This window comes from Ruditapes philippinarum, unplaced genomic scaffold (genome assembly GCF_026571515.1).
Source record: "Ruditapes philippinarum isolate M1 unplaced genomic scaffold, ASM2657151v2 ctg1714_1_1_1_1, whole genome shotgun sequence".
NCBI classification, from domain to species: domain Eukaryota; kingdom Metazoa; phylum Mollusca; class Bivalvia; order Venerida; family Veneridae; genus Ruditapes; species Ruditapes philippinarum.
In genome coordinates this window covers 184,401-210,653 of record NW_026852527.1, presented here as the reverse complement: position 1 = coordinate 210,653, position 26,253 = coordinate 184,401, and the positions used below count along the sequence as shown (strand labels likewise).

Genomic DNA, 26,253 nt, shown 5'->3' with positions numbered 1-26,253 from the left:
AACGAAAACAAAAACACAAAAAGATGAGATCTATATAATTTCTGTTAAACAATCAGTTTTTAGCGCTTTTTAAGTGGTATTTTTGATAAATAATCCTTTAGTTTACCCTTAAAAGATGGCAATTTACTTTGTAGTTTTATGTCAGTTGGAAATGTATTCCGTTAATGTGCCGCTTTGTATGTAAATGTTAGTTTCATATAATTTGTCCGTGTCCTGAAATGAATAAGATTTTTATTCGCTGAAGAGCGAATACTATATTTATCATTACTAGAAAAAACTAGTATTTCCGATATATATTTTGGTGCCAGATTACGCGAACTTTAAAAAACCAATAAGGCCATGTGGCAATTGCATCTGTTTTCAAAAGTAAGCAGATTTTGGTTGTTTCAGAATTACTTGAAGTGCCCTCTTTTGTATGTTGTATATATTTTCGGTATCTGATTTGCAGTTTTGTCCCCATATAGTATTGCAGTAGTCCATTGCAAATTTTGCCTGCAAGTAAACGAGGGTGAAAATGATAACATTTCCACAACAATGGGAATAATTTGAGGATATTTGTGTACAATTCTATCATTTGAGATAATTGAAATAATTTTTAGAATAGATTACAAGTTGAAATTATTTTTTACAAATAACTTTTCCTCGAAGAATATCAAAAATACATTTACATTTACAATTGATCTTATTACAGTATATGCATAACTGGACTAGAAGTTCGTTAATGTTTACAGTTATAACATTATAATTATCATGATTTTTAACGGGGGCGTCTGTGGCCGAGTGGTTAAGGTTGTTGACTTCAAACCACTTGCCCCTCACCGCTGTGGGTTCGAATCCCGACAGGGACTTTGGATTCTTTCATGTGAGTTTAGTGTTAAACTGTTTTTAGACTGTTCATTAGAAGTTTTCAGTAAACTCATAACTGACCCATTCATAATTGCAAAATGTCTATTTCTGTCCATAAGAAGCTATCCAGCTAGCTAACGGAACGTCGGTGGTTCTACTCAGGTGCCCGTTCGTGCCTGAAATAATGCACGGAAGGGCATCTGATGTCTTCCTCCACCAGTAAAGCTGGAACGTCGCGATATGACCTATACTGTGTCGATGTGACGTAAAACCCAAAACAAACAAACAAACAAATGATTTTTCACCAAATAAGGGTCTAAATAGATGTTAGATTCCAGCAATGAAACAGAATTACACTAACATAATATTTCCCTGCATTGAATATTTGAGCTTGTTTATACCCGAGTTTTTAGAAGAGCGTTTTATTTGAAATGTCATAGACCTCTATTGGTTGTTTGCAAAAACACTTCCGGTAAAGGTGTGGCGAACAGTACTATTAAGTGAACTCTGACTCCATGAAGTTTTGTCATAGAACCTAGGTCTAGAAAAGTTGTCAACCTTTTCACGTCTGTTTAAATTATGTTGTCTGTATCTCGGAATGCCTGCACATGAGTTTTCTGTTCCATTGTATCTCGACAGTACGATGGTGAAAACGCGAAATCACGAAACTACGATGGTGAAAACGCGACAATACGATGGTGAAAACACGATAGTTTATCGCGTTTTCATCATCGTAGTATCGTACTGTCGCGTTTTCATCATCGTACTTTCGCGTTTTCACCATCGTAGTTTCGTGATTTCGCGTTTTCACCATCGTACTATCGACTATCGCGTTTCAGATCAACACATTCATAGGCAATGGCCCTAACGGCATTCCGTACATTTCACCATAATTCAGTTTTCTTTGTATAATGTATACACGCTTATTTATTGCTGCCACAAGTGTCTTGGATCCATATTGGATCCATATTTATTGTGACGTATCCAATCTCTAGCAAATTAGTGCTTCAGTATGCTACCATCTCCGTAAACGAACGATGAATATGTGTCTTTAAGTTCAGCATCTGTTTTGATACAGATGTCCCGCACATTTTTGTTGAATGATGTAACATCAGCGTCGAGCCGCGGCGAAATCGTGCAGAGATGCACTTTACATTTGTGATGTTGAATAGAGCGAGTCAGTTCTAAAAGTTTTGAATGTGACGCATCAGGGCGTTTTCCTGAACTGACGTCATTTCCCCCGACAAAAATAATGACGTGTTTGTATCGTGTAAAATCTAGTTGGTTAGAATGTCCCCGCTGCACACATATCGATCGACCTTATCATCTAAACCTTTAGGTTGTATTCCTCTAACGACGGAGACACCGATTAGAAGTGTTTGGTCCCTATTTGGAAAAATGCCAGATTTTGGAGAATTTTCCTTCATTGTTGAATTAGAAGACTCGATAGTGATATCCTGGCTGCTGTCTTCTTGTGTAAATTCCCTGTCTAGACATTCTGCCGGTGATACAACTGAAGCTGGTAACATGGCGCCAGTTTGTGAGATGGCGCTTTGCATTTCCTTATTCGTCAAAGGAACTCTCGCTTTATTTGATGAATAACCTTTTTCATTGGTAATTTTTAATGTTTCCATTATTCCATTAAGTATCTTGTGCTTTCTTTTTGTACCTCTGATTTTCTGTCACTTTTCTTCTTTATGATTTTTTCCAAATTTCGGAATGAATGAATGGTATACAGTTAAGTGTTTTTTAAAAACTACAATTTCATCGTTCATTTGTGAGAATTTGTTGTTAGAAAATAACTCATTGCTGGAAAGTTGTCGTTTTATTTCTGTATTGTCCTAATTAATCAACTGCAGAAATTCATAGATGTTTAAGTCTGTTGTCTGTGCTAAATGTTGTAAGTATTCTTACTGATTGAATTTAAATTATCCTCACACTCTATTTGACAAATTACATTAATCCCTTCTTCCTCTACATTTTTTCACAGTTCGAAACACCCACTTTTGGTTCAGTTATTTGGAGTGTATCCGACGACTTTGTGTACACCTGATCTGTTTTCTCTGCGTTAAAGTACTGGATGATCATTTCACGTACACATTTATAATACCCCCAAAACGAAGTTTGGGGGGTGGGTATATAGGAGTCACTCGGTGGTCGGTCGGTTGGTCGGTCGGTCGGTCCAGCGGTCCGTTGCATTTTCCGTGTCCGGAGCATAACTTGAAGACTAATGATTGGAATTCAATACAACTTCATACAATGATCAAGCACATTAAAAGAAAGTGCAGTGCACAAGGGCCATAACTCTTTCTTGACTAATTACAGAGTTATTGCCCTTTGTTACTTTTCCTTGTCCGGAGCATAACTTGAAAACTACTGGTTGGAATTCAAAACAACTTCATACAATAGTCAAGCACAATAAGGGGAAGTGCAGTACACAAGAATTATAACTCTATCTAAAGTAATTACAGAGTTATTGCCCTTTGTTACTTTTTCATCGCTTTCTTTTGTCCGGACCATAAGTAGAAGACTAATGGTTGGAATTCAATATCATTTCATACAATGGTCAAGCACATTGAGAGGAAGTGCAGTGCAAAAGAACCATAACTCCGTTTAGTTTTGCCCATTGTTTTCTGGTTTAGGAAAGACGCACTAACATATCACATTGAAGGTTCCATGGTGACCGCAATATGAACAAATCTGCGGATGTTCCAAAATTCAAAGCTTTATCAGTTCATGTTTAATGTTTAATGTATTCTGCTTAAGCCAGCGCTAAATGGCGTGACCGGTAACTTGCAATTTTAATACCATCCATGAACAGGCTCAATCAAAGCGAGCCTGCAACATTTACAAGTTTGTCGTGTTGGGCTTTTTCAGGAAGGCCTTTTTTTCTCTCATATTGAATTTCCTATGGCGTTACCATAGGCTATAATCGTCAAAGTCTATGACCTTACTACAAACAATTTTAGGTGGTGTGTGTTCAGAATTAACACTTGTTTCATCAATATGAAAACTATGCTGAAGTTGATTTGGTACGAAAAAATGACAACTTTTGAGTTTCTTAACTCTCAGATCAGATCAAGCCACCTTTTTAATTAACCATAAAACCAGTTGTCACTTAATGCTTCATTGGCTTTGACATCTTTCCCAAGAAGTTTTGCTTAGTCAAAAGCCCTATACTGTATTAAAGACTTGCTTTACCCATAACCTATAACACTCATACAAAAGATGTGATCAAAAAGTTTCTCCTCTTTAATATGTGAAAATATGTGATCAAATTAAATATGGGTATCAACAGAGACAAATCTAAGAAACCTGTCTTTGAGGTTTGACTCAGGGTCAGCATATTGCCTGACTGCTCTAAACACAAAAATATCTCTCATGTTAGCAAAAAACGCTCTCCTCAGGGTTATTCCTATCATACTGGAACTTCTTTTTTATTTGGTTGGCTCTGGCAAAAGAAAAAATAAATAAATAAAAAAAAGATTAACGAGTAATTTGACATCATTGGTCTTCCATAGATTAATTGTTTCACGCCAAAATGGGTCACGTGAACTCTTCAGTAGCAATCAAATTTTATGTATTGATACTGCAAGGTTGTTTAAATGGAAAGTAAACAGTAAATAAACAAGTTATATTTAAAATTCTAACCAGTATCGTCTCCATTTCAGTAAAAAAAAGGTTAAATATTGTGTAGTATTTAACGGTACTAGAGCGTGACGGTGTTGACAATCGGCAGGGGGCGCTGTGACGGAAGGAGGTCTGTGAGGAAAGAATTCACGAGATTTACAAATATGGCGGTACCGTTGAGCTGCAACGAGAGGAAATAAACTGTGAGTAATTTTGTTATTTTGTTATAAATTATTATAATATGATGAATTGTATCATAATTATGAATCTGTTTTCTGTTAGTTTACCCAAGGTGTAAGTAATCTGTAAGATTCTTCAAGTTTTAATGCAAGTTCAAAAATGGCGGCTACAATTTCGTAAAAAACATATACCGTTTGCCTTTGAGCATCATTGACATTTATGATAAATAAATCTAATATTAATCTGATGCAATTTGTTATTAAGGTATACTTCTATAGAGTGGCCCTATTTTTATATTTATAATTTTGTACCAAAATAACAAAATCATGCTTTAAATCAAGGCTTGTGATACTGTGTTCCAAAATGGCGGCTACAATTTCGTAAAAAAAATATACCGTTTGCCTTTGTGCATCATTGACATTTATGATAAATAAATCTAATATTAATTTGATGCAATTTGTTATTAAGGTATACTTCTATAGAGTGGCCCTATTTTTATATTAATAATTTTGTACCAAAATAACAATATCATGCTTTAAATCAAGGCTTGTGATACTGTGTTCCAAAATGGCGGCTACAATTTCGTAAAAAAAATATATTCCACTTAATAAATTACAGAGTAGCGCCATGTGTGTTTTGTTTTTGTTTTAAGAAAATAACATTATTTGATAGGATGAGACTATTCTTTGTGCAATTTATGTGTAAAATATAACATAAGACATAAAAAAGTTACTTCATAAAAATGGTGAAAACTGGCATGGCTTCATTTCGTTTATGCCAAGTATGAAATATTGTTAATATACCAAAATTAATAAAAAAATTGTAAGATGTTAAAATTTCGATCTCTCCATGTGGATTAATGATTGATTGGGTCTCGATTAATATCTATTGTATTATCTACCTCATGTTTTTTTCATGTATATATTGTGCATGTCTTAGGTAAAATAAAGATATTGTATTGTATTGTATAACACGAAACATTTTTCCTTTCTCACCCCTATATGAAAGATTAATAAGGTTAATTTGAGCAAGACAAGTAAAATTTATACAATGATATCATCTTATCTTAAACCTTAGCATGGTTTCATACTTGAAAAACATTATTCAGCAAGATAAAACATGTTATCGTAAAGAACATGTACACATCATTTTAATTAACTTCCTTAATTACTACCTAAACACATGTCTATAGATAAAGTACATTCCTTTGTTTTGGTCGTATTGTAATTCAAATATAGAAATATGTTGGCATTCAATATTAATGTGTTAGTCTATAATTGAACCTTGTAGTAAAATTTACATGTATAACCACAGGGTATTGACATTTTATGACAATGTAAACTCCTATATAAGTAGTAAATATTAGGAATGCAACTGTTTTCCCTGCTAATTACTAATTTGACAGAATTACGCCAGAATAATAAACATTAACCAACTAAAAAGTCCTGATAGATAAATAATAAAAGCAATTATTTCTTTGAATAAGCCAATACTCAGGAAAAATAAAGAATCTTTACTCATTTTAGGTATAATATCTTCATGCCTAGCCGCAATGGCCTTTTAAAAAATTTCCATTTTTCTAATCATAATTCATGCATACATTTAAAGCTGATATTCCTTTCTGATATACTCAATTGTTTGTAAGTAATTTTAACAGTTTCTTCAGCTTTAAAGGTAAAAAAATAATAACAGTACCTAATGATGGCTGATCTGTACCATGTACCGTCTTTTCGCCCAGCGACCCCGCCAAGCGAAAGTCGAGAATTAGTTATATCATCGTTGTATTGTTATATTCCCCAATTAGCGTGTTTATTTTTGCTCCGCGCCCCTGTCGTTTTTATACATTTATAAAACCACGTTTCGCGCCCCCGCTAAACTGCGTGTTTCCGTTCTCCGTCCCCGCCGTTTTTTCTTAAATCTCGCTCCGCGTACCCCTCGGGGTACCTCTTAAACCTGTGTAAGTCGATATTCACCAAGTGGTCCCCGGGGCAGGGCAAATATTGACCGAAGTGGATATATATAGACATTTTCTTCCGCGATTCATTGCAGTTTTGATGGAGTTTGCAAAAACGCTCTGCACTGTATTGAGTAAACACAGGTTGCATAACAGCTCATCCCAAAGATAATTAACCACATATCAGAAAAAGCATCACCATTTATAGAAACGAAATCACCATAATATCCATTGTATACTCACCGGTCTCTCAAATATCGACAGTAAAACCGGTTAACATATATCAAAACGGCATTACCATATATCAAAGCCACTGCACTACATAGAAATACGATAACACGAAATATAAAATTTGCATTACCATTTGTAAATAACACAGCACGATATATATATATATCATTTATCAAAACCACAGCATCACCTTCAAAACCACAGCATCACCTTCAAAACCACAGCATCACCTTCAAAACCAAAGCATCACCTTCAAAACCACAGCACCATCTATAAAAGCGTCTTTTCCATTTTTAGCTCGACTATTCGAAGAATATGAGAGCTATTCTAGTCGCCCCGGCGTCGGCGTCAGCGTCCGCGTCGGCGTCTGCGTTGGTTAAAGTTTTTTGTAAAGTCAAATATCTCAATTACTGCTTGAGATATTCAATTGAAACTTACAATACTTATTTATAGTAACAAGGTACATCAGATTGACAAGTTGGAAAACTCTACCTACAATATTGACAGAATTATGCCCCTTTTTAACTTAGAAATTTTGGTTAAAGTTTTTTTTGTAAAGTCAAATATCTTAATTATTGCTTGAGATATTCAATTGAAATTTAAAATACTCGATCTTTTATAGTAACAATGCATATCAGTTTGCAAAATTGCATAACTCTGCCTGCAATATTTGCAGAATTATTTGCCCCTTTGAAACTTAGAAATTTTGGTTAAAGGTTAAAGGTCTCTTCAAAGATATTTACTTGAAACTTTACACATGCACTTAGGTCATAATTGGATGGTCATAATTGTATGTCACTGACCAAGTTCCATAACTCTATCTTGCATTAAGGCTGATTCATATCCCCTTTTCTACTTAGTCTCTTTGGTTAAATGTTAACATGATAGTTTTACATATCTCAATAACTATTAAAGATATTTTATTTAAAACTTCACATATGCATTTAGGGTCATAATTGTAGGTCACTGACAATGATCCATAATTCTATCTTGCATTTAGGCTGATTTTTCTCCCTTTTTCAACTTAAAAATTCATGGTAAAGTTTTGCTTGTAAGCTGTTATCTCAATAACTACTGAAGGGTTTGTACCTTTTTGGGACAATTTTATGCATTCATAATAATAAAGCAGTGATTAACTTGATAAAACATCTTAATAACAAGCCTTTGTACCTTTTCTGTCAAATTTATGTATTCATAGGTAATTAGTATTATTTTACTCAATTAAACACCCTTGTGACATTACCTTCCGAATAGTCAAGCCAATACTGTATAATTAATAAATTAAACGAGACTTACCTGGAAGTTGAAGTTCAATTATTATTCTACTGCTACTGGACCACAGGGTTTAATGAGATGAACATATGATCTTATCAGATGACCAAGCAAGACTTTTCAGAGCATACATAAAAATGGCAAAATGCGACAATGGCTTTTATACAATGGGAGGGGTAACCGGTGGGCATTAAACCCTGTGGTCCAGTAGCAGTAGAATAAATAATTGAACTTCAACTTCCAGGTAAGTCTCGTTTAATTTATTAATTCTACTGCACTGGACCACCTAGGGTTAATGAGATTTTAGAAGACATGCTCGCATTTTGACAAGTCGTTAAGAATTCATAACCAAGTAAAATGATTAAAAGTATTCAATCTACGACTTATTAACCTTTTCAAAAATGCACAAATAAAGTATGCAATAGCCATATACATAAAATGCTGTAAAAGTAAACAAATCATTAAAACGAATACTATTCCCTATTTCTACTGTGCGGAAAAGGTCATTAGGCTTGCTGCAATAGCCCTGCCTGCAATGTTACATTGCATAATTTATATTGCTTATTGTAAACAGAAAATTGCAAACAAGTTTGACATTAAATGGTATACACATATACGTGTAGCATAAAATTCTTTCACATGTAGTGATATTCGAAGTTTTCTATGGTTTAAAAGCAACACATTTATGCTTTTAATTTATAATTTCTTTAGGCATGATTCTGATATCTTGCAAAATCAGTGTTTTGAAATTACTGATCTGCCCATTAAGCCTAACCTGCCATTTATTCGTTTATATTATTTACATTCCTTTTTTTTTCAATTCTGCACTATATTTATTTCAGATTAAAGTTAGATTATAAGTAAATCACATGTTTTTAATGCATTATGACAACAGTATAAAATGCATTTTCCCCCTTTTCTAATGGAAATTGTGATTATTTCTGAGGCTTAATCTGTTTCTTTAAAAGAAAGAGGTATCACGGATTTCCATCACAAATATCTAATAAAGATTAGAATACCATATATGTATCACATATGACTTGTGTGTGTTTTTTTTTTTTTTTTTTTTTTTTTTTTTGTGGTTTTTTTAACCTTTCAAACATCTCTCTCGCAATTATATAATGCGAAAGACGTATATATGTGAAGAACTCACATTACATGTTTTCTTCAATTAACACATATGTATATTATTTTCAAAATCAGCTCTGTATTGCAGTTACAGTACATGTTTCTATGGTTCACGTTTTCGATTCCACTCGATACAGGATAGAATATAATGAAACAAACAAATGAATTTGTTCATATTTCCTGAATTATTAATACTATTATTTTTGTTCGGAATCAATCAATCAATTAATGGGTTAACTAAGTCCATCAAATAATTTATTTATTTATTTATTTAAAAAATGATAATGAAAACTACCAAAACAAATGGCTGCATCTCTTATCACCACTTACTTATTCAGTTGTTTGAAAACAAAACCCCAAACAAGTAATTCTATGACCATGCCATTTGGTAGAATAAACTGCTTAGTGTTTTTCCTTTCCCGGGCAATGACGAGTACTGTACCATATCTACATATACTGACATATTATTAACTAATCTGCCATTTCATTTCAAATTTTATAACATTTTTTTAGTTGACTTATCAACATGCAGACTACAAATATAAATGCGCTCATCAACCGTAGAAAATATTTCATAGACTAAATAGCAGTTTTCATGATATAATAATAATTTTTTTAATTGAAACTTGTTGTTTCAATTTTAATGACACTTTTGACAGCCCTAGCACAATCAAGATTTTGTTGATAGGTCCGACACAAATCCCTCTCTGAGTGATTTATAGTGCCATGGATTATAACACAGTGAAGGTTAATTAGCAACCCCTCCTTGCAAACAAACAAATGAAATTAAGACATATGTTTGACCTACAAACCAGGCACGGTTATTAGTACCTGCTGTTTTCCCAGGGATAAGTCTGATGATAAACCATAACAAAACCAATTCACTGAGAGGGTCCAGTGAGAGATTTATCTGAAGATGTAGTACATGTACACAGTAAAACCTTATCTTAACCATCTAAAATACTGCACTTGTACAGCTTTGTATAAACTATCATTATTGTAATGAATGGTAAAAACATTTGTTTTCGTAGGTTTGTCCAAAGTGAAAGACAAGTGCAAATGATTACTAAGATTTTTTTTTCCCATCTTATTAGTTTATTTTATTATATTCATTAATTCATTTATTTATTTTCTATGTTTTACTGTAGTTAGCTTGAGCAAAAATTTCAATGCATGCAAACTACATCAAACATGTATTTAATTATGCATTAAGCTATGTCTATATACACCTTTCAGTCGAAGAAAATTCTGGATAGAAAAATATTTGAGTGATTAAATATTTATTTTCTTCACTAAAAACTTTTCATATCTTATTTCATGTTCTTCCATTTCGAATGACATGTCATTTTCTTAAAAATGAAAGCAAGTTCTTTACATTCGACATTGTCAGTGAGATATACAGGTAAAGAATTATTCAATATAAATTTCATTATTGAACTGTCTAAAGCAGGTACCAATATTGAAAGTTATCAACTTACAATGTTCAGGGTATTTCGAAGTGTTTCTAGAGTATTGTAAAAACAGTGTATACTCACATTCTGTTTTCTTTCTTGTATATGTACTCAGCCCCTGCTATTCTTACCTCACACTATATACAACCAATGTTATTCAATATGTGTTTACTTTCCGTAAAGAAAGTAACAATTCCTTCATAAGATCAGCTCCAAATGGTGCGTTTTCCCAAGAGCAAATTTGGAGTCACAGTTTTTTACATTTCTATGCAAAAACTTTCTTCAGCATATTTGATCTTCCTATATAACTAATTTGGAGTATTCAGGTTTTGACAATCTATGCAAAATTTGCTTCTACATATTTCTTCTTGTATGACAAATTTGGAGTACTCGCGGGTTTTGACATTTTTATGCAAAACTTGCTCCAACATATTCCATCTTATATAACAAATTTGGAGAACCCAGGTTTGGATGTTTATTGCAAAAAATGCTCTAGCATATTCACTTTATATAGATAACTAATTTTAGTGCACGGTTTTGACATTTTATGCAAAACTAGCTCCAGCATATTCCCTCTTATATAAACAAATGTGGAGTACAAAGTTCTTGACATTTCTATGCAAAAACTAGCTCCAGCATATTCCATCTTATATACACAAATGTGGAGTACAAAGTTCTTAACATTTCTATGCAAAACTAGCTCCAGCATATTCCCTCTTATATAACAAATTTGGAATACATAGTTCTTGACATTTCTATGCAAAACTAGCTCCAGCATATTCCATCTTATATAACAAATGTGGAGTACAAAGTTCTTGACATTTCTATGCAAAACTAGCACCAGCATATTCCCTCTTACATAACAAATTTGGAGTACATAGTTCTTGACATTTTTATGCAAAACTAGCTCCAAAATATTCCCTCTTATGTAACAAATTTGGAGTACACAGTTCTTGACATTTCACAGTTCTTGACATTTTTATGCAAAACTAGCTCCAGAATATTCCCTCTTATGTAACAAATTTGGAGTACACAGTTCTTGTCATTTCTAGGCAAAACTTACTCCAGAATATTCCTCTTATATAAAACCATTTTTGTGTGCAAATAAAATCTCTACAATACGCCCAAAACAGCAAAACTGAAAATGTTGCAGGCTTGGTTTGAATGAGCCTGTTCAAGGATGATACTGTAAATGCAAGTTAATGTTCATCCGCCCAAAAGCATGTTAAAGATATACTATACTCATCTGAGAGTAAAATATTTTTATCCCAGAAATTATTTGAAATCTATGTATTTCTTTTCTCAATATGTCTAATTTTAATAAAAGAATGTACAAAAACTGTGTGTGGGAAGCTGCATATCCTATTACAGGTTAAGTAAAGTTGACCCTTTCTAAATAGAAAAAACTGCCAGTTTTTTTTTTTTTTTTTTTTTTTTTTTTTTTTTTGACACTATACATTCTTATTTGCCTCTGAATTGTGTATATTTTTTTTAGACATATGATATCTTAAAAAATGGATATTTTTATATTTTAAAAAGAGACTGTGTAGCAATTATCAATATTTAAAAATACAAAATTTTGAGCATATTTATATCTTTAAATCAAATAATTGTTTATTATAACTTATCATACAGTTAACCAACTTCATAGAATTATATTTTGTGAGTAAGAGCTGATATTTTCTTAATCAAGTAAGAATTAAAACAGTGAGACACTGCAGATCTTTTCACCAATAGAATAAGAGTCTTATAAATTATAAGCTGTGACATGTCCATTTCGTTTGCCTAAGAAACATGAATTTGGTTATGTTTGTGGCTCAAGAAATTAAATTGTTAAACAGTATATTTATTAATTCTATGTCTTGTTAACTTCAAGTTAAAGCAATATTGTCTTTGTTGTTGTAGTAGTAGTAGTGTAGTATAAAACTTGGGAGGTCAATCATCTGTGTTGCAGATGGCCAAGGCTTCATACTGTTGTCCATCATTCCATGATGACGAAACAGATTTTCCTAACCTGTTGCAGAGTTAATATTGGACCTACTGTCCGCAAACTCTAGATTTTCAATATTTGTTGCAGAGTTATATTGACCTACTGTCCGCAAACTCTGGGGTCGTCGCAGTACGCCTCAGTACCTACTGTACTGGTTATAGCGACTGTGTTGGGCTTCTTGAAAAAAGTGAAATTCCCTACTGGAACTGAACACTTTGCCCATTCTTGTAGCAATCCATGATGAAAATATAAATGGATAATCAAATCAAAAGCAGAAGACAATTGTTATATCCAAAACATTGTCACTTTAAATCAAACTACAAACAAATCCGGTATTTAATCCAGTTTACAAAAATTATTGCGAAATTGTATTACTCCATTTAACAAGAATAATTGAATAAATCCTAATTCTAATAATAACACATAAACTCATAAATTAAGAGAAATTAACTGCGGCCACTCTGATAGGATACTTTTAGCGTTCTGCTTGGTCATCTGATAAGATCATATGTTCATCTCATTAACCCTAGGTGGTCCAGTGCAGTAGAATAAGACTCTCTCTAAGGCCTATAACATGAATTTATGAAAAAAATTAGCTCTTTTGTGAACTTAAAAAATTTAACATTATAAAGGCTCTTTTACTATCAAGCACTTAGAATAGTCGAGCGTGCTGTCCTACCGACAGCTCTTGTTTAAAACAACATCACCATATATTAAATCTACAGCACCATCTGTCAAAACGACATCAAATATCCCCACGTAAGAAAAGTGTATAGAAGGCGTTCCATATATCATTCTAGAGTGTATCGTGATTATATTGGTGCACGGTAAATCAATATTCGCCCCCTACTAATTTTGCCACAGACACTTGGGGTGTGGAGCTTAAAACGCCTTTAAAATCCAAATAAAATGTATATTTGTCAATCCCAGCACATGTACTGATCATATATATATATATAAAAAAACTTAATGAAAAAAAAAATCTTATTTCAACGTCTATTATAATACACTATTACAATAATGTAGATCTACTATTATAGACGTTGAAATATGAATATTTTTCAAAACGGCTTATATTAAGTTTTTTTTATATATATGATCACTACATGTGCTGGGAACCAGGGATTGACACAAATACATTTTATTTGGATTTTAAAGGCGTTTTAAGCTCCACACCCCAAGTGTCTGTGACTTTTGCCGCCTGTGAAACTAATGGATGGACTGGAAACACAGATATTCACAGAATATGCTGCTCAGTGTCTTTTAAACTTACTCAGTACCCGGAAGATAATTTAATATTGCGGTCATATTTCTAAAAATACATATTGAGTGTTCTGGGTATTATGTTCTATATTTAGATATTTAGACTGCGAGTACATTTCGTACTTTGTATTGTGAGAAGTAATTAAGTTATTTCTTCAATCGTAAACTTTGGAATGTTATAAAACCAACTGGAAAATTTGTAGTTATTAATAATAGTATTTATGTAGAAAAGTCATAGTACGTATTTGTTGTGAAAAACTTGTATAAAATCTCTTTGGCTGCAGGACAAACAGGACAAAAAAGAAAACAAACAAAGACAAACAGAAACAAAACCGTAAGTTCTTTTATAATTATGATATGAATCACATCTTAAGTACTTGTTTTCTTTTGAAAAGGTTTGTAATCTAAAATATGTGTTCAAGTGCAATTTACAAAATGACAGCTATACTTTTGTCATTCTATATACATATTACCTTTAAGCTTCATAGTATTTTACCAGAAATAAATTAAAAATAATCATCGTGCAATTGAATATTTAAGCACAATTCTATAGGGTAGGCCTATTTTTGTAATAGTAATCGGATACATTAATAAAAATTTTACTGTGCTAACATTGCTAAAAATCATGTTTGGGGTATTATTATGATTCATATACGAATTACCTTTGGACATCATCACGTTTAATTTAATGAATTACAATTTAATATCACGGATTCTAAGAACATAAAACAGTTTTATAGAATGAGGTTGATAAATGTAAAATCCTAAAACACAAAACTGACTGATTGTGAACACCCTAAATGACAAATGAAAATCTCTTACTGTAGTTTATTTGTCCACATGTGTTAACGATCCTGTAACACAATTTTTTTATGGTTTAATATCATAAATATGATGCTCAAATTAAGATTGATCAATATTGTAAGTTCCAAAAATTATTATTAATAAAAGATATTACCGAATTTAACATTTCGTGTAAATAAAGGGACGTTTTTAGAAATGTATTTTCTGTAAAGTTCAAGTCAAATTTTTCAATAAGAAAATAATACATATATTTCAATGATTACATATAATGTGGACAAATATTTGCAGTACATGTATATATTTAACATATTCTTCGACGTTTGAAAATTGTTTTATAAGCATAATTATATACATGTACATATATAAAATTTCACTTAAGTGTGGTAACAACCTGAATTACAACATACAGGATAATATTATATTATTATGTATGTCTGCTAGTAATATGTGTATGTTCACTAAGTACGAATAATCTGTAATAAAATAACAATGTTATGACAATTTTAACCAATGATTTGACCATGGCGATCAAGGTCAATTAAAGGTCAAGGTCATATCAGAATGATTCAACATGTTTCTTTTTCATATGTAAACTTTTGTCCAAGTATGAATCAAACTTGTTAGTTAATACATGTAACAATTTTATGACAATTTACGCAAATTTCGATAATTTGGCCTAAAGGTCAATGTCAAATAAAGGATAAGGTCATATCTGAATTATTCAACATACTGGTTTTATCATAAGCGTTCTGTGTCCCAATATCAATTAAAACCATAAACGAATGAAAAAGTTTTGGCGAATTTAGCCAAATTAACTTTATTAGTGACCTGAAGTGTCAAAGGTCAAATTATGATTGAGGTTAAGTTCAATTAATGCTACTGTAATGTCTTGTCCAAGGGATTGTTATGGACAAGTAGGAAGACAATATGTTCATTAAAAAAGTTAAAGCTGCGGGCAATTATAAACAAGAGGGCCATGATGGCCTTGGATCGCTCACCTGACCAATCGAACTCATCCGAACAATTACCTAGACAAGCATTCTGACCAAGTTTCATGACAGGCGAGTCAAAAATGTGACCACTAGAGTGTTAACTAGGATTATCCATATTTGAGCAGTGTGACCTAGTTTTTTACCCAGGTGACCCATATTCGAACTTGACCTAGAAATCATCAAAACAAACTTTCAGACCAATTTCCAGGATACTTGGATCAAAACAGTAGCCACTAGAGTGTTAACAAGGTTTTTCTATTTTTAGCTCCGGTGACCTAGTTTTTCATGCAAGATGACTCATGTTCGAACTCATCCGAACAATTACCGAGACAAGCATCCTGACAAAGTCTGATCATAATTGAGTCAAAAATGTGACCACTAAAGTGTTAACAATGTTTTTTCCATATTTGGGCGGTGTGACCTAGTTTTTTATCCGAGATGACCCATGTTCAAACTTGACCTAGAAATAATCAAAACAAACTTTCAGGCCAATGAATAGGATATTTGGATCAAAACAATAGCCACTAGAGTGTTAACAAGATTTTTCTATTTTTAGCTCCTGTGACCTAGTTTTTCATCCGATATGACCCATCTTCAAACTCGTCCGATCAATTACATAGACAAGCATTCTGACAAAGTTTGATGATAATTGAGTCAAAAATGAGACCACTAGAATGTTAACAAGAATTTGATATATTTAGGCAGTGTGACCTAGTTTTTGACCCCAGGTGACCAATATTCAAACTTGACCTAGAAATCATCAAAACAAAACTTTCAGACTAATTTACAGGATATTCTGATCAAATAGTAGCCAATAGAGTGTTAACAAGATTTTTCTATTTTTAGCTCCAGTGACCTTGTTTTTCATCCGAGATAACCCATGTTCGAACTTATTCGAGCAATACCTGACCAAAGTTGATGACAATTGAGTAAATAAATGTGACCACTAGAGTGTTAACAAGATTTTTCTATTTTTAGCTCCTGTGACCTAGTTTTTCAGCCGAGGTGACCCATGTTAGAACTCTTCCGTGCAATTACCAAGACACGCATCCTGACAAGTTTGATGACACTTAAGTTTTAAGTTTGATGACACTTAAGTCAAAAATGTGACCGCTAGAGTTTTAACAAGGTTTTACTATTTTTAGCTCCTTTGACCTAGTTTTTCATCCGAGATGACCTATGTTCGAACTTATTTGAGCTATCAGCTAGATAAGCATCCTGACGAAGTTTGATGATGATTGATGCAAAAATGTGACCACTAGAGTGTTAACAAGGTTTTTCTAATTTTAGCTCCTGTGACCAAGTGTTTCTTTTGAGATGACCCATGTTCGAACTCATTTGAGCTATCAACTAAAAAAGCATCCTGACTAAGTTTGATGATGATTGAGGCAAAAATGTGACCGCTAGAGTGTTAACAAGGTTTTTCTATTTTTAGCTCCGTTGACCTAGTTTTTCATCCGAGACGACCCATGTTCGAACTCATTCGAGCTATCAACTATACAAGCATCCTGACCAAGTTTGATGATGATTGAGGCAAAAATGTGACCGCGAGAGTGTTAACAAGGTTTTTCTATTTTTAGCTACTGTGACCTAGTCTTTCATCCGAGATGACCAATGTTCGAACTCATCCGAGCTATCAACTAGATAAGCATCCTGACCAAATTTGATGATAATTCTAAAAAGTGTAAAATTACAATAGTTTGTATTTTACTTTAATGTGGCTTTACTTCTTTTTTAATAGTTAAATACTGATAAGAAATGCACCGTATCAATAAAGTGTACACTGTCTTCATACAAATATTTTGGAAAGGATAAGCCTCTTTACCAGAGTAATAAAAATCGTTATAAATCTTGCTTAAAACATTTTATGACTAGGCCAAAAAATATCTTGGTTCATGTATCCCGGCCCACCCTATTTTCAAGCGCCGACCCAACGATTTGTTTTAATGGATTTCGTTTTTTTAGCTCACCTGACCTAGCTCAGGGTGAGCTTTAGGATCGTTGAATGTCCGTCGTCTGTCGTCTGTCGTCCGTCGTCCGTCCACACTTGTTAGTTAACACTCTAGCGGTCCAATTTTTGCCTCAATCATCATCAAACTTTGTCAGGATGCTTATATAGTAGATAGCTCGGATGTCTTCGAACATTGGTGATCTCGAATGAAAAAGAAGGTCACCAGAGCTACAAATAGAAAAACCTTGTTAACACTTTAGTTGTCACATTTTAGCCTCAATCATCATCAAACTTGGTCAGGATGCTTGTCTAGGTGATAGCTCGGATGAGTTCGAACAGGAGTCATCTCGGATGAAAAAACAAGGTCGCAGGAGCTAAAAATAGAAAAACCTTTTTAACACTCTAGTGGTCACATTTTTGCCTCAATCATAATCAAACTTTGTCAGGATGCTTATCTACTAGATACCTCGGATGAGTTCGAACATGGGTCATCTCGGATGTAAAACTAGGTCACAGGAGCTAAAAATAGTAAAACCTTGTTAACACTCTAGCGGTCACAACTGTGCCTCAACCATTTTCAAACTTGGTCAGGATGCTTATCTAGTTGACAGCTCCAATGATTTTGAACATGGGTCATCTTAGATGAAAAACTAGGTCACCGGAGCTAAAAATAGAAAAACCTTGTTAACACCCTAGTTGACTCAATCATCATCAAACTTGGTTGGGATACTAGTCTAGGTTATTGCTCGAAAGAGTTCAAACGTGGGTCATCTGAAATGAAAAACTAGGTCACTGGAGCTAAAAATAGAAATATCTTGTTAACACTCTAGTGGCTACTTTTTTGATACAAATATCCTGTAAATTTGGTTTGAAAGTTTTTTTTGATGATTTCTAGGTCAAGTTTGAATATGGGTCACCTGGGGTCAAAAACTAGGTCACACCGCCCAAATATGGAAAAACCTTGTTAACATTCTAGTGGTCACATTTTTGACTCAATTATCATCAAACTTTGTCAGGATGCTTGTCTAGGTCATTGCTCGGATGAGTTCGAACATGGGTCATCTCGGATGAAAAGCTAGGTCACAGGAGCTAAAAATAGAAAAGTCTTGTTTACACTCTAGTGGCTACTGTTTTGATCCAAATATCCTGTAAATTTGGTCTGAAAGTTTGTTTTTGTGATTTCCAGGTCAAGTTTGAACATGGGTCATCTCGGATGAAAAACTAGGTCACACCGCCCAAATATGGAAAAACCTTGTTAACACTCTAGTGGTCAAATTTTTTACTCAAAAATCATCATCAAACTTGGTCAGGATGCTTGTCTAGCTAATTGCTTAGATAATTTCGAACATGGGTCATCTCGCATGAAAAACTAGGTTACCGGAGCTAAAAATAGAAAAATCTTGTTAACACTCTAGTGGCTACTGTTTTGATCCATGTATCCTGGAAATTGGTCTGAAAGTTTGTTTTGATGATTTCTATGTCAAGTTAGAATATGGGTCACCTGGGTAAAAAACAAGGTCACACTGCTCAAATATGAATAATCCTTGTTAACACTCTAGTGGTCACATTTTTTACTCATCTGTCATGAAACTTGGTCAGAATGCTTGTCTAGGTAATTGTTCGGATGAATCCGATGGGTCAGGTAAGCGATCTTAGGCCTTCATGGCCCTCTTGTTTAATATAGTGATTTTTTAACCCGATGTGCAAGAAATAAAATTTTGCTAATAATTATTTTATTAATCCCCCCCCCCCAATTTTATAACCCAGAAATTAAAGATATTTGATTTAAAGTATTTTAACTAAGTGCTCAAGATTAAGATAAAATATGAGAATAATTATATGCGTATTTGTTTTATCACGGATAGCAATCGATGATTAATTCTAATTTTCTAAATGTCAGTTACAGCTACATGTATTCAATTTACATGTAGTTTAATAAATGATAATGATGTTTAAGCTTTTTAGAAATGAAACAAATAACGAAACTCCAAATTACCAAATCAGACATTATTCTTTTATGCCAGAAGAGCAATATAAAAGTTGTAGAAGTTTGAACTACCTAAAGATGTCGAGCCGTTGACAACGGAGTATAACAAATGTAATTGTATGTACAAAATGGACTTTTTGGATAAACCATAACCTAGTTTCGAACGTGATCCTGTTTTATGGAATATATTTAAACATAGATTGTGGGGTAGGGTTATATGTTATTTTGTTCTTTCTATAGCATAATTTGAAGATTTACCTGATTGCAGTATTTGATCATGCTAGGTGTTCTGTATAAACTTATCTGTCAGTGAACATTTTACTTAAAAATGTGTTCATAATTTTAAGAACTTTTTCATTTAGTCAGCGATTTGTGATATGTGATTATATTGACAATGGTTATGATGAATAGAAGTATTTTGAATGTAATGATGATGATAATATTGATGATGGTGATGATTAGCAGAAGTATGTTGATAGTGATGATGATGATTAAGTTGATGATGGTAATCATGAACAGAAGTATTTGATAAAGATGATGATAATGATGATTATAATGATGATGGTTATGATTAGCAGAAGAATGTTGATAGTGATGATGATGATTAAGTTGATGATGGTAATCATGAACAGAAGTATTTGATAAAGATGATGATAATGATGATTATAATGATGATGGTTATGATTAGCAGAAGTATGTTGATAGTGATGATGATGATTAAGTTGATGATGGTAATCATGAACAGAAGTATTTGATAAAGATGATGATAATGATGATTATAATGATGATGGTTATGATTAGCAGAAATATGTGGATTGTATTATGATGATGATAATGATGATAGTGGTAATCTTGAGCAGAAGTATCTTAAAAGTGATGATTAATTTGATGATTGTGATGATGAAAGGTAGATAACAAGTAAATAAAGCTATATCATGCACTTTATTCTTGTGACCATATAATTATGCTGCAATTATTATTTAATTTATAGGGACCTTGAAGTAAATATTTTTAGGCACCAGTTCAACCATGAAATAATTATTGTTTAGATATTTCAAACAATCATGTGATTGATTTGATTTTTTTTAAATGACTTATATTATAATAATTTCAAGGATTAAAAAAAGAAAATATTAATAATTACACTTGTAATTATATTCAAAGTGAGCATCAATGAAAATAGCAGTCATTCATTCTTATGGTATTAGCTAAATTCTATAGACCATGTAATATCTAAATTGGTTTGTTAATAAGAAAATAGTTGAGTACAAGGATTCCTCTGTCAGAGACATAATGCTTGACCGTGGCTAAATGACTCAAAATATAGAATATAAAATTAAGCATCATCAGAAAAAAAGCTAAATTTTAGAATAACTCGGTTAATTTCAAAACAACTACAACAAAAATATGTTAAGAAAAGAGAAAACTGTCCAAATGTTTTACATTCTAATGTAATTCTGTTACTTCATCAGTCAGTATTAATTTTAATGAATTTGATTAACATGTATCATGGTGGAGGTGGAGTCTTAGAAGTGTCATGATCCTTGGATCACAAGATCAATATGTTACAACTCAACAACAGATCACCTCCCTTGGATACGATTTCCATTTACTTAATTTGCATTTATTATTGATTATGATAACAGAACTTTTCTTAAAAAAGTACAGTAGAACTTCGGTAAGTCGAAGTTGGAGGGACTTGCGTAAAAACTTCGACACATCGGGACTTCGACTCATGAATCGGTCTGAATTTCATGACAAGTTTCCACCCGTGACTAGCCCTAATTATAAGATATATATTTTAAGATATATAACGTAACCTTTTTCATGTTTTTCTTTCATTCATTAATCTGATATTTCACATTATACAATGATAAATATGACATGTTAAGTAACTTTTCACGGCTAATGATTTGGACTCCCTGTTGACGTATACAATGAAGTTACAAAAGGCTTAACAATACAAAAGGGCAATAACTTAACCAGCTTATAGTAAATATTTCGCGTGTGATTATCACGCGACACCGGGTCACGGAAGAACTCAAAAAAATGTTCTTACATGTACTTTCAAATACCGCTACGGCAATTAAAATAGTAATGATTAAAGCATTTTTTTCACACATTTAAACGCATACAAAGGCTGTTTGGAACACTCGACTGTGTAATTAACACCTGTCGCTAAAAAGTTGATCGGAAATTGTCTTCGCGACCAGAAAAGGTGTGAAAATGTCTCGAGGTCGAAGGTGTCAAAATAACCGAAGAACTTCGACTTATTTGTGGTAAATTGTACTAGATTTATTCTATACGGACCACGAAAAAACTTCGACACATCAAAAACTCGACACATAAAATCTCGACTCATCAATAGGTTGTTATAAGGAATATATAAGGGAAAAAACTCGGGACTTTCACTTCACTTCGACTTCACTTCACTTCAGAACTCTAACCGATATAGGGGAAAAGATGTGTAAGCCACAGGATAGCTCCGTCGGTAGAGCTGCAGTGCAATTTTCTAAGGGTCGAAGTTCGAGTCCCGGTAAGGCTGTACATTTTTTTCACCCGTTTACATTTTGCGCCCATCAAGCGGCTGTGTAACTGCATATAGCTCCGAGATTAATTCACATTGCTGAAAAATAACCCGAAAAAATGAATTTTGATACAACAGGGATCGAAGTAATTGTCATGTTTCAGAACGGAAAAAAAACTTTTCACGGTCTTTTAAGGATGTCAGATTCATGTCAGATTCATGTCCTGGTTAGGTTGCACATATTCATCGCCCTGTGACAAAATTACATATTAAGTTTTATGACATTAAATCCTTGATTACTATAATATAAGAATACGAGAAAAAACGGCCAGTAGCCGGTTCCCGGGCAATTTGTTTCGGAGAGTGGAACGAAAATGTGATCGCTTTCTTTTCGCTTCATCTCCACATATGATGTCTTGTCAAAGTTACATGATTAGAACACTTAGAGCACAAGAGAGACTACTTTCAGAAGGAATGACGCTTGGAACATTTTGTTTTTATTATACGATGTCATTAACGTCATTTATTGTATTGTAATTAGCGTGCGCTGGGTCGCGTTACCCTTGTCATTTAACTTTTTTACAGATTCGTTATTTCTAAACATATTTTAATGATTTTTTCACAGTATATAGATAATATGTTCCGATATTATAATCTTTTAAAGTTGTGCAAATTTATTAAAAACATGTGAACAGTAGAATTGCAGTCCTTTTACTTTTTGAACAACCCTCATAAATATTTTGCCCGATCATAATTTCTTTTTAGAAATTAAATTTTCTTTCTAAGGGTCTATTTTAGATGAAATTGTGATGAATATTTATAGAGACTATAGACTCATTTACATCAACTCAACCACGTTTTAGATGATTTTAAATTAAAATTTTCTATATCTTTAAACATATTCTTATTATTATCAGTACAAAAGTTATCAAACTATTGAAAGAATGTAATTTGAAGGGACTTGCGTAAAAACGTCGACACATCGAGACTACTTCTCATGAATCGGTCTCAATTAAGAGACGAAATTTCCAGCCGTCGACGTTTAACAGCGAGTTTCCAAAGACGTAATAAACGGGAAAGGAAAGGGCAATAACTAAACCTGCTTACAATAAATATATCACGTGTGATTGTCACCCGACACAGAGTGTACGAAGATCTTAAATGGACTACTTTGTACATTTTTCTTAGCAAATACAACTGCGGTAATTAGAATGACCATTAAAGTATTTTTTTTATACGCCCGTTTGAAAAACGGGACGTATTATGGGAACGCCCCTGGCGGTCGGGCGGGCGGCGTCCAATTTTGTCCGGAGCATATCTCCTACATGTATAGAGGGATTTTAATGAAACTTCATAGAAATGTTCACCACTATGAGGAGCAGTGTCGCGCACATAAACCAGGTCTCTTGGTCAAAGGTCAAGGTCACACTTGGAGCTCATTGAAAAATGCTTGTCCGGAGCAAAACTTCCACATGTATAGAGGGATTTCAATATTACTTGGCACAAATGTTCACCATTGTGAGGCGGGGTGTCGCGTGCAAGATTCAGGTCCTTGCGGCCAAGGTCAAGGTCACACATAGAGGTCAAATTTCAGATAAAAATATGAAGATGTGTATATGGACCATTTAGTCATCATTTATTGAGGGATTGTAACACAAATGGTCATTATCAAGACTATGGCTGTGATACATATAATTTAGGTCAATATATACAAGGTCAAGGTCACTAAAGATGATGAAATATCCAGATTTTGTAAATAGAATTTAATCAAAGGGCGACAACAAAGTTATTACTTTGTTCATATATGATTACACAATTACTCCCCTTGATCTACTTTCACTTTCAATTCTAAAAATAGAATTTAATCAAAGGGCATACAATAATCCTCTTTCTTGGACTTGAGTATGTTCTCAAGAATGTAACATTTATTTACACATGTTTCATTCATTGGTCAAGATTCTTAACTTTGATAACTATGGTGTTCTGTAGACTTGGTATTTGTTCATAAAGATCATACAGCAATTACCTTATCAAATGTAAATACTTTCTCATAGAAATTTAATTATATTTTAATTTTCAAGTAATTATCAGTTCAGCTCATTCAAAGATTAAGAATTGTAATAAAATGTATTTCCCTAGAATAAAATCTTAAATCAGAATTTTTTAGTTATTAAATTACAATTACATGTACTTTTTATACGCCCGTTTGAAAAACGGGACGTATTATGGGAACGCCCCTGGCGGTCGGTCGGGCGGGCGGGCGGCGTCCAATTTTGTCCGGAGCATATCTCCTACATGTATGGAGGGATTTTCATGAAACTTCATAGAAATGTTCACCACTATGAGGAGCAGTGTCGCGCACATGAACCAGGTCTCTAGGTCAAAGGTCAAGGTCACACTTGGAGCTCATTGAAAAATGCTTGTCCGGAGCAAAACTTCCACATGTATAGAGGGATTTCAATATTACTTGGCACAAATGTTCACCATTGTGAGGCGGAGTGTCGCGCGCAAGATTCAGGTCCTTGCGGCCAAGGTCAAGGTCACACATAGAGGTCAAAGTTCAGATAGAAATATGAAGATGTGTATATGGACCATTTAGTCATCATTTATTGAGGGATTGTAACACAAATGGTCATTATCAAGACTATGGCTGTGATACATATAATTTAGGTCAATATATACAAGGTCAAGGTCACTAAAGATGATGAAATATCCAGATTTTGTCCGGAGCATATCTCCTACACGCATGGAGGGATTTTAATGAAATTTCATAGAAATGTTCACCATTATGAGAAGCCATGTCACGCACATGAACTAGGTCTCTAGGTCAAAGGTCAAGGTCACACTTAGAGCTCATTGAAAAACGCTTGTCCGGAGCAAAACTTCCACATGCATAGAGGGATTTCAATATAACTTGGCACGAATGTTCACCATTGTGAGGCGGAGTGTCGCGCACAAAATTCAGGTCCCTGCAGCCAAGGTCAAGGTCACACATAGAGGTCAAAGTTTAGATAAAAATATGAAGATGTGTATAGGGACGATTTAATCATCATTTATTGAGGGATTGTAACACAAATGGTCATTATCATGACAACGGCTGTGACACATGTACTTTAGGTCAATATATGCAAGGTCAAGGTCACTAAAGATGGTGAAATATCCAGATTTTGTCTGGAGCATATCTCCTACATGTATGGAAGAATTTTTATAATACTTTATGGAAATGTTCACCACCATGATATGTATTGCTCCATGCATGATCCAGGTCTCCAGGTCAAAGGTCAAGGTCACACTTAGAGCTCATTGAAAAAACGCTTGTCCGGAGCAAAACTTCTACATTCATAGGGGGATTTCAATATAACTTGGCACAAATGTTCACCATTGTGTCAGAGGCTGAGTGTCGCACGCAAAATTCAGATCCCTGCGACCAAAGTCAATGTTACACATAGAGGTCAAAGTTCAGATAAAAATTTGAAGATGTGTATAGGGACCATTTAGTCATCATTTATTGATGGATTGTAGCACAAATGGTAACTATCATGACTACAGGTGTGACACATTTAATTAAGGTTAATATTTGCAAGGTCAAGGTCACTGGAGATGATTAAATATCCAGATGTTGTCCGGAGCATATTTTCTACATGCATGGAGGAATTTTAATGTTACTTTATAGAATTGTTCACCACCATGAGACGTAGTGCCCTGCACATGAACCAAGTCTCTAGGTCAAAGGTGAAGGTCACAGTTAGAGCTCATAGAAAAACGCTTGTCTGGAGCAAAACTTCTACATGCATAGAGGGATTTCAATATAATTTGGCACAAATGTTCATCATTGTGAGGCTGAGTGCCGTGCATAAAATTCAGGTCCCTGCGACCAAGGTCAAGGTCACACATCCTGTGCATATCTTCCCTACTGATTTGTTTTAAGGTTCATTTAACAACACAGTGCCAAGAATAAAAACTTGCTTGCTAGATAACACTTATCCATAATGCCCCCATCTCCATCTAAAGCTTTCGTAAACGGGCGTATCTTGTGACTATGGCACC

General features: G+C 33.6%; 1 protein-coding gene across 3 annotated transcripts in view; it reads left to right on the top strand.

Annotated features, from left to right (window-relative positions):
- Nucleotides 1–4,455: 4,455 nt before the first annotated feature.
- Nucleotides 4,456–26,253, top strand: part of LOC132716194 (uncharacterized) — a 65,090-nt gene continuing 43,292 nt past the window's right edge. For all 3 annotated transcript variants that reach the window (XM_060699413.1, XM_060699406.1, XM_060699419.1), the window contains exons 1-2: nt 4,456–4,679; nt 14,230–14,279. The gene's annotated coding sequence lies outside the window, so the exon portion shown is untranslated. The remainder of the gene's footprint in view (nt 4,680–14,229; nt 14,280–26,253) is intronic.